The following is a 10,527-nucleotide window of genomic DNA, read 5'->3' as shown; positions in this document are numbered from 1 at the left end:
ATAGGTTTATCCTGAAAATTGCCTTTTCCACCATTGCAGTTAACGACCTGCACTTAGGAATTCACTCCCAGGTAAGGCAAGAAAGGTCTTGCTGAACTCAGATGGCAAGTGGCTTTCAGCAGATCTGCCTCTGCGAGCTTTTAAACTTTCCACTGCAGCTGGGACAGAATATCTATACCATAAATTCCATGTAAGTACTCTGTGGAGGAACATACATCATTTTAGTTTTTTAAGATCATCTTGCAAATTGCCTTTTCATCTCTGCAGTTCACTGCCTGCACTCAGGCCTCCTCCCCAATGTAATGACAAAACACCAGTGTAAACATATTTTGCCAGTTGCTGCTAGGAGCACATTCCTATGAGATGTTAAAATTGTCACCACAACCGGGCAAGAAACTCTATCACATCCATTCAACGAAAGTACCGTGTGAAGAATATCTTTACTTGTCGCTGTTTAGAATCATATTCATGAGTGACATTAAAAATATTGTAGTTCAGTCTACCTTCAGGGTCTCACTAGCATATCATTATCAACACTATTGTTTAACACAGCTTGCAAATATCTGTTATGAATACCTTCATATGAGAGGTTTTAAAGTTTCAGTACAGATGGGAGTATCTATAACATCCATAAAATGACAGTTCATTGTAGAGAAAATTTCTTGCTAATATCAGTATAGGACTATCCTGAAAATTTCCTTTCCATCCTTGCTGTTAACAACAGTCACTTAGTAATTCTCTCCCCATTTAATGAAAGAAAGACCTTGCTGAACTCAGATTGCAAGTAGCTTTCCGAAGGATCTGGCTCTGAGAACTTTTAAACTTTCCACCGCAGCTGGGACACAATATCCATAACATCCAGTACATGAAGGTATGCTGTGCAAAAAAAAACTCGTCCATTTAGATTTTTGGACGATGTGGTTCAGTACCTTATCCTCTTTGCCGTTCATTACCTGCATTGAGGCTCTCTTCCCAATGGAATGACAAAACACCACTAAGAACCAAGTTTGCCAGTAGTTTTCAGGATCATCTTACTAGGAGAGCTATCACTACAGGTGGTGCAGATTATCCTTACCATCCATTCAATGACAGTTGACTTTTCAGAGAAACTCCTCCTTGTAGCTGTTTAGGGTCATCTTGAGAATTTGAATACACTGCAGTTCAAACTACATTCAAGGTCTCACTAGCGTATCATGAGGAACAATTTTGTTTAACACAAGTACCAAATAAGTGTAAGTAACATCTTCATATGAGAGGTTTTAAAATTTCAGTACACATGGGAGATAGTATCTATAGCATCTGTAAAAGGAAAGGCCAGTCTGGAGCAAAATTCTTGCTTGCATCTGTAGAAGACTATCCTGAAAATTGCCTCTCCCAACATTGCTGTTAATGACTTTTACTTAAGAATTTTCTCCCTGGGGCCTGCCCGGTGGCACAAACAGTTTCGTGTGCACGCTCCACTTTGGTGGCCTGGGGTTTTCAGTTTCCCAATCCTGAGCATGCACCAACACACTGCTTGCCAGGAGATGCTGTGGTGGCGTCCCATATAAAGTAGAGGAAGATGGGCAGAGATGTTAGCTCAAGGCCAAACTTCCTCAGCAAAAAAGAGGAGGATCAGCATTGGATGTTACCTCAGGGCTTATCTTTCTCACAAAAAAAAAATAGTCTCGCCCATGTTATGCCAGCAAGTTCTTGCTTAATTCTGCTTGTAAGTAAGTTTAAGGAGCATCTACACCTGAGAGCTTTTAAACTTTCCACTGCAGCTGGGAGAGAATATCTATAGTATCCATCTAATGAACATACTCTGTGGAGAAAAACATTTCCATTTAGTTTTTGAGGATCATAATGGAAAGTGTCTTTTCTTCCTTTTGGTTCGTTGCCTGCACTGAGTCTGCCTTCTCAATGGAAAGAAAAAATACGACTGCTCAGGAACTTTTGCCAGTAGCAACTAAGGAAATAACTTCGTGCCCTGTCTCTCTTTCTTCCAGCAAATGAGGTTCACCTTTATTAACCAGGTTGGGGACATATTGCCATTTCAGTCCTTGAGAAGGAATATCACATTCCTTTGAGAAGGCAATTTCTGATCCCACGTTCTAAGTAGAGCTCTAAGAACAAGTTAGTAATTGAATTTTAATGATTACTGGAACTTAGCTGAACTATGTATAACACCCATTGTTGGAAATAACTTCATGCCCACTATCTCTCCTTTCCATCTCGTAAAGATCAGAAACCTAAAACAGGTATACAACAGAATGCAGTTTCAGGCCTTGAGATTGAATCTCATATTCCTTTGAGAGGGCACTTTCTGACCCAGGCTTGTATGCAAATGTCTAGAAACGACTTTGTATATGAGTGGCAATCATTAATAGAGCTGGGCTAATCTATGGCTAACACCAATTTCTGGAAATATCTTCATGCCCAATCTGTCTTCCTTCCAGCTCTGAAGGTTTACATTCCTAACACAGGTTTTGAATATATTGCTGTCTCGAGCCTTAGGAGGGAATATCACATTCCTTTGAGAAGGCAGTTTCTCGTCCCAGCATGTAAGTAGATGTCAAGGAGCAAGTTAGTATATGAGTGGCAATCATCACTACAGCTGAGCTCATCTGTATAAAATACCCATCCCTGGAAGTATCTTTGTGCTCACTCACTCTTCCTTTCAGCTCATGAGAATCACCTTCCTAAACCAGGTTTAGAACATAATGCTATTTTGGTCGTTGAGAGCAAATCTCACATTCATCTGTGAAGACACTTACTGATAACTTTTTGTAAGTAGAGGTCTAGGAACAAGTTTATATTGGAGCATCAATCAGTACTACAGCTGAATAAAATTATTTATAATACACATTCCTCAAAATAACTTCATGTAAAAACTCTCTTCCTTCTAGCACTAAGCATCACTAAACTAAACCAGTTTTGGAACATATTGCGTTCTTGGGCCCTGAGAAGGATTCTCACATTCGTTTGAGAAGGCACTTTCTGATCCCAGAGTGGAAGTAGATGTCTAGGAACAATTTGTATATGAGTAGCAAGCGTTAAGACAGCTGAGCTAAGCTGTGTATAATACCCATTCCTGAAAATAACTTTGTGCCTCATCTCTCTTCCTTCCAACTCATAAGGATCACAAAGCTGAACCAGGTTTGGAACATATTGCCATGTCACTCCTTGAGATGGAATCTCATATTTCTTTGAGAAGGCACATTCTGATCCTGTCCAGAATGTTGAAGTCTAGGAATAAGTATGTATATGAGTGTTAATCATTACTAGATCTGAGCTCAACTGTCTATAACAACCATTCCAGGTAATACTTTTTGCCTCATCTCTCCTCCTTCAATCTTATAAGGATCACAAATATAAACCAAGTTTCATGCATCATGCCATTTCAGGCCTTGAGAATGAATCTCACACTACTTTGAAGGCACTTTCTGATCCCTGCTTCTAAGTAGATGTCCAGGACAAGATTCCATATAAGTGGCAATCGTTACTACAACTGAACTATTCTTTGAATAACACCCAATCCTGAAAATAACTTCATGCCCAATCTATCTTCCTTCCAGCTCGTAATGAAGACCTTCCTCAAGCAAGTTGGGAACATATTGCCATTTCAGACCTTGAGAAGAAAGCTCACATTCCTTTGAGACAGCATTTTCTGATCACAGCCTGCACGTAGACATCTAGGATCAAGTTTGTATGTGAGTGGCAATCACTAATAGAGCTGTGCTTCTCTCTTCCTTCCATCTCGTAAGGATCACAAACCTAAATCAGGTTAGGAACATAATGCCATTTCAGGCTCTTGAGAACAAAACTCACACTTCTTTGAGAAAGCACTTTCTGATCCCAGCTTGTAAGTAAAAGTCTAGTAACGAGTTTCTAAATGCTTGGCAATCATTACTACAGCTGAGCTAAACTATGTATCAGAACCATTCCTCAAAATAACTTCCTACCACATCTCTCTTCCTTCCAGCTCTAAAGGATTACATTCCTAAGCAAGGTTTTGAATGTAATACCATGTCGGGCCTTGAGAAGGAATCTCACGTTACCTTGAGAATGAACTTTCTGATCCCAGCTTCTAAGCAGATCCCTAGAAACAAGTTTGTATATGAGTGGACTCATTACTACAACTGAGCTGAACTATGAATAACACCTATTCCTGAAAATAACTTCGTGCCGGTCTCTCTTCCTTCCAGATCATAAGGCCCACCTTCCTCAACAACGTTGGGAACATATTGCCATTTCCGGCCTTGAGAAGGAATCTCATATTCCTTTAAGAAGGCACTTTCTGATCACTGCTTCTAAGTATATGTCCAGGAACAAGATTCTATATAAGTGGCAATCGTTAGTACAAATGAACTGTTCTATGAATAACATCAATTCCTGGAAAAAAACTTCATGCTCAATCTCTCTTACTTCCAGCTGGTTAGTACCAACTTCCTTGCCAAGTTTGGAACATATTGCTTCAGGCCTTCAGAAGGAATATCACATTCCTTTGAGAAGTCACTTTCTGATCCTGGGGTGATGTAGATGTCTAGGGACGAGTTTGTATATGAGTGGCAATCATTACTACACCTGAGTTAGTCTATGTAGAAAACTCATTCATGGAAATGTCATTGTGCCCAATCTCTCTTCCTTCCATCCAGTAAGGATCACAAACCTAAGCCAGGTTGGGGACATATTGCGGTTTGGGGCCCTGAGAAGGAGTGTCACATTCCTTTGTGAAGGACCTTTGTGTTCCCAACCTGTATGTAGATTTCTATGAACAAGTTTGCATATGAGTGGCAATCATGATGACAGGAGCAAAACTATGTATAACAGCCATTCCTGGAAATAACTTCATGCCCAAACTCTCTTCATTCCGGCTCCTAAGGACCACCTTCGTCAACCAGTTTTGGAACATAGTGCCCTCTCAGGCCTTTAGAAGGAATCTCACATTCTTTTGAGAACACACTCTCTGATACCATCTTCTAAGTAGACATCTAGGAACAAGTTTGTATAGGCGTGACTGTCATTACTACAGCTGACAAACTTGGTATAACACCCATTCCTGGAAATCACTTTGTGCCTAATTTCTCTTCCTTCCATCTCGTAAGGATCACAAACCTAAACCAGATTTGGACCATAAGTCCATTTCAGTCCTTAAGAAGGAGTCTCACATTGCTTTCAGAAGAAATGCTCTGACCCTGGCTTTTACGTAGATGTCTAGGAACAAGTTTGTATATGATTGGCAATCATTACTACAGTTGAGGAGAACTTCACATAACACCCATTCCTGAAAGTAACTTTGTGCCTAATCTCTCTTCCTTCCATCTCATAAAGATCAGAAACCTAAACCAGATTTCGAAGATACTGTCATATGGCCCCTGGACAACAAAACTCACATTCCCTTGAGAAGGCTCTTTCTAATCCTGGCTTCTAAGTAGATGTCTAGGAAAACGTTGCTATATGAGTTTCAATCATTAGTAGAGGTGAGTTTTATTTTGTATAACACCCATTCGCGGAAATAACTTTGTGCCTTACCTCGCTTCCTTCAATCACGTAAGGATCACAACCCAAAACGAGGTTTGGTAAATAATGCCAATTCGGCCATTGAGAACGAATCACACATTTCTTTGAGAAGGCAATTTCTGATCCTGGCTTGTAAGTAAATGTCCAGGAGCAAGTTTGAATGTGAGTGGCAATCATTACTACAGCAGAGATGAAATATATATCACCTATTCTTGAAAATAACTTGGTGCCCAATCTCTCTTCCTTCCAGCTCGTAAGCATCACCAACCTAAATGTTTTGGAACATATTGGCATTCGGACCCTAAGAAGGTATCTCACATTCTTATGAGAAGGCACTTTCTAATCCCAACCTATATGTAGATATGCAGGAACAAGTTTGTAAATGAGTGACAATCATTATTAAAGCAGAGTTAAAAGGTGTATAACACCTAATCCCTGAAACAACTTTGTGCATAATCTCTCTTCCTCCCATGTTGTAAGGATCACTTTGCTCACCCAGGAACATATTTTGGAAAATAATGCCATTTCTGGACCTGAGAGTTAATCTCACATTCCTTTGAGAAGGAAAATTCTGATGCCGGCTTCTAATTAGAATTCCATGAACAAGTTTGTATATGAGTGGCAATCATTCCTACAGCTTAGCAAAAGTATGCGTAACGCCCATTCCTGGAAATAAATTTGTGCCTAACCTCTCTTCTTTCCATCTTGTAATGGTGAAAAACCTGAACCCGGTTTGGAGCATAATGCCATTTTGTGCCCTGAGAACGAATCTCATACTCCTTTGATAAGGCAGTTTCTGAACCACCTTGTAAGTAACAGTCTAGGAACAAGTAACTATATGAGTGGTAATCGTTAGTACAACTGAGCTAGCCTATGTATAGCACCTGTTTCTGGACATGACTTCATGCCCAATCTCCCTTCCTTCCAGCTGCTACAGATCTCCTTCCAAAAGCAGGCTTGTAAACAGGGCCATGTAGGGCCTTGAGGCAGGATCACTCTCAAATGCCTTGGAGAACACAATTTCTTTTCCGGGTTTGAATGTAGACGGTATGAAACACCTTGGTATCTGAGAGGCATTCATTACTACAGCTGAATTGAATTATGTATTACAACCATTCCTGATAGTAACTTCATGCCCAATCTGTCTTCCTTCCAGCTCCCAAGGATCGCTTTCCCAAAGCAGGTTTTGCACAGGGCCATGTAGGGCCTTGAGAGAGAATCTCATGCACATGCCTTAGAGAAGGAACTTTCTTATCCCGGTTTGTAAGTAGATGGTAAGAAACATCTTTCTATCTGAGTGGCATCACTACTACAGCTGAGTTAAACTATGGATAACGCCAGTTCCTGGAACGAAGTTCAGGCCCAATATCCCTTCCTTCTGGTACATGAGGATCGCCTACCCAAGGACGGTATGGAACGAGGACCATGTAGTGCCTTGTGTTTTGAGACAATCTCACTCACAAGCCATAGAGAGCACACTTAATGATAGCGGATTCTAAGTAGATGGTTAGGAACATGTTTGTATCTGAGTGGCAAGAATTGCTACAGCTGAGCTAAACTAAGTATAACATCCATTCCTGGAAATGACTTAGCAACCAATCCCCCTTCCTTCCAGCTCCTAAGGATTGCCTTCTCAAAGCAGGTTTGGAAACAGGACTGTGTATTGTCTTGTGACAGCATCTCACTCATAAGCCATTGAGAGCACGTTTTCTCATACTACATTCTAAGTAGATGGCTAGAAGCATGTTTGTATCTGAGTGGCAGGCATTACTACAGCTGAGCTAAACTAAGTATAACTCCCCTTCCTGGAAATTACTATGTGCCCGATCTCCCTCCTTCCAGCTCCAATGGATCACTTTCCCAAAGCAGTTATTGAAACAGGGCCGTGTAGTACCTTGACACAGGATCACTCTCAAATGCCTTCGAGAACGGAATTTATTATCCTGGGTCGGAAGTAGATGGTTAGAAACATCTTTGTTTGTGAGTGGCAATCATTACTACAGCTGAGTTAAACTGTGTATAAGACCCATTCCTGGAAACAACTTAGTGCCCAATCTCCCTTTCTCCCAGCTCCTAAAGATCGCCATCCAAAACCAGGTTGTGCACAGGGCCATGGAGGGCCTTGAGAGAGGATTTCACACACATGTCTTAGGGAAGGCACTTTCTTATCTCGGCTTGTAAGTAGACGGAAAGAAACATCTTTCTATCTGAGTGGCAATCACTAGTAAAGCTGAGTTAAACTATATATAACACCCATTCCTGGAAAAAACATCTTGCCTGATCTCCCTTCCTTCCAGCGCATAAGGATCGCCTTACCAAAGCAGGTTTACACAGGCTCATGAAGGGCCTTGAGAGACAATCTCACTCACATGATTTAGAGATTTATGTTTAGGGTTAGGGTTAGGGTCAGGCTTAGGTTTAGGGTTAGTTTTCAGGTTCGGGTTAGGGTTACTGTTAGGGTTAATGTTAGGGTTATGGTTTGGTTCCACTTACAGTTAGGGTCAGGGTGTGGGTTAGAGTTCAGGCTGGTTCATGGTTAGGGTTACATTTAGGATTGGGATTAAGGTTAATCTTGGGATTCTGGTTAGTGTTCGGGTCGGGTTAGGCTTTGGGTGAGGGTTAGTGTTAGGGTTCAGGTTTGAGTTATGATTAGGCTTATGGTAAGTGTTACCGTTTGCTAAGATTTAGGGTTATCGTTGCCTTCCCATTAGGGTTAACGTTTGGGTTATTGTTAGGGTTCTGGTTAGGGTTAGGGTTATGGTTCAGGTTAGGGTTTAGTTTAGGGTTAGTGTTAGGGTTAGGGTTGGGGTTAGGATTAGGGTTAGGGTTCTGGTGAGGTTGGAGTTAGGGTTCGTGTACTGTTTTGGTTTAGGTTTAGGGTTAGAGTTAGCCTTCAGGTCAGTGGTTGGGTTAGCTTTAGTTTAAGCTTCGTGTTGTGGTTCAGGTTAGGGTTAGATTTAGTGGTCTGGTTAGTGTTAGAGTTACAGTTAGTGTTAGTGTTAGGGTTAGGGTCGGGTCGGTCTTCAAGTTAGGGTTAGGCTTAGGAGTCGGTTTACATTACGAGTTAGGGTTAGGGTTCGAGTTAGGTTTAGGGGTATGGTTGGGTTCGTGTTTTGGTTAAGCGATAGGGTTCGGGATATGGTTAGGGTTCTGGTTCGTGTTCGGATTAGATTTAGCGTTAGTGTTCACGTTAGGGCTAGGGTTTGGGTTCGGGTTAGTGTTAGCATTAGGGTTAGGTTTCAGGTTAGGATTAGGGTTAGGGTTAGGGTTAATGTTAATTTTAGGATTAAGGTTAGTATTATGGTTCGATTTCAGGTTAGAGTTAGGGTTAGGATTCATGTTACAGTAAGGGCTACGGTTTGGGTTAGCATTAAGTTTAGTTTTAGTGTTAGTATTTGGATTAGGGTTATGGTTATGTTTCAGGTTTGGTTTAGGGTTAGCTTTAGCCTTAGGGTTCATGTTAGGGTTAGGATTACGGTTCGTTTCACTTTAGGGTTAGGAATTGGTTTATGTATAGGGTTATGTTTAGTGTTCGGATTAATGTTACAATTAGGTTTCAGTTTCTGTTTAGGGTTAGCCTTAGCTTTAGGGTTCGGGTTAGGTTAGGGTTAGGGTTGGATTTAGGGTTATGGTTCGGTGTAGTGTTAGGTTTAAGGTTAGGTTAAGGGTTAGGATTGGGTTTAGTGTTAGAGTTAGTGTTCAGGTTAGTGTTAGGGTTAGGGTTCAGCTTCAAGTTCATCTTAGGGCTGGGTTAGTGTCGGGGTAGGAATCGAGTTAGTGTTAGGGTTACGGTTCAGGTTAGGGTTTCTGATAGTGTTAGGGTTAATATTTGTGTTAGGATAATTGTTAGCTCTAGGGTTAAGGTTGGGTTCTGGTTAGGGTTATATCTGGGGTTCAGGTTAGGTTTAGGGTTCAAGTTCTTGTTTGGGTTACTGTTAGTGCTACGTTTCGGGTTATGTTTAGTGTTAAGATTAGGGTTACAGTTATTGTTAGTATTACATTTAGGGAGAGGTTAGTTTTTGGATTAGGGTTAGGGTTAGGGTTCGGGTTCTGGATTGTGTTAGGGTTTCAGTTATTGTCGGGATCGGCTTCGTGTCAGGGTTAGGTTTGGGGTTCAGTTAGTTAACGGTTAGGGTGAGTGTTATGGTTACAGTTTGGTTTCAGGTTACTATTAGGGTTTGGGTTAGGATTAGGCTTTGGTTTAGTGCTAGGGTTAGGGTTAGAGTTTGTTAGGGTTAGGCTTCAGGTTTGGGTTTGGATGAGGGTTAGTGTTAGGGTTTGTGTTAGGGTTAGGCTTCGGGTTAGCACTAGGTTTAGGGTTAGGGTTAGGGTTGGGTTGGGTTATGGATAACATTAGGGTTCAAGTTTAGGTTAGGGTTAGGGTTCCTGTTAGGGTTATGGTTTGGGTTAGTGTTCAGGTTGCTGTTAGAGTTCGAGTTAGGGTTAGGCTTAGGGTTAGGGCTAGCTTTACTCTTCGGCTTTGGTTGGGTTAGGGTTAGGGTTAGGGTTTGGGTTAGTGTTTGTGTCATGGTTAGGTTTCAGTTTCTGGTTAGGGTTAGAGATAGCGATAGTATTCAGCTTAGTGTTATGGCTAGAGTTCGGTTTCAGTTTGGTTTTGGGTTAAGGTTAGAGTTCGGATTAGGTTTATGTTTACCTCTAAGTTTAGTTTTCAGGTGAGGATTAAGGTTAGGGTTAAGGTACAGTTTGGATTTGTGTTAGGGTTAGGGTACAGGTTAGGTTTAGAGTCAGAGTAAGAGTTAGAGTAAGAATTAGGGTTAGTTTTATGATTCAACTTCAGGTTAGGGTTTGGATTAGGTTTCGTGTTAGGGTAAGCGTTACAGTTTGGGTTAGGGTTAGGTATAAGGTTAAGTTTAGTTTTAGGGTTAGTGTTTGGATTAGCGTGAGGGTTATGTTTCAGGTTAGGGATTGGTTATGGTTAGGGTTAGGGTCGGGTTAGGCTTCAGGTTCGGATTAGGGTTAGGGTACGGGTTAAGTTTAGGGTTAGGTTTAGTGTTCCTGTACGAG

Source organism: Diceros bicornis (assembly GCF_020826845.1).
Source record: "Diceros bicornis minor isolate mBicDic1 chromosome 30 unlocalized genomic scaffold, mDicBic1.mat.cur SUPER_30_unloc_1, whole genome shotgun sequence".
Classification (NCBI taxonomy): Eukaryota; Metazoa; Chordata; class Mammalia; order Perissodactyla; family Rhinocerotidae; genus Diceros; species Diceros bicornis.
Note: the sequence above shows the minus strand (reverse complement) of the source record.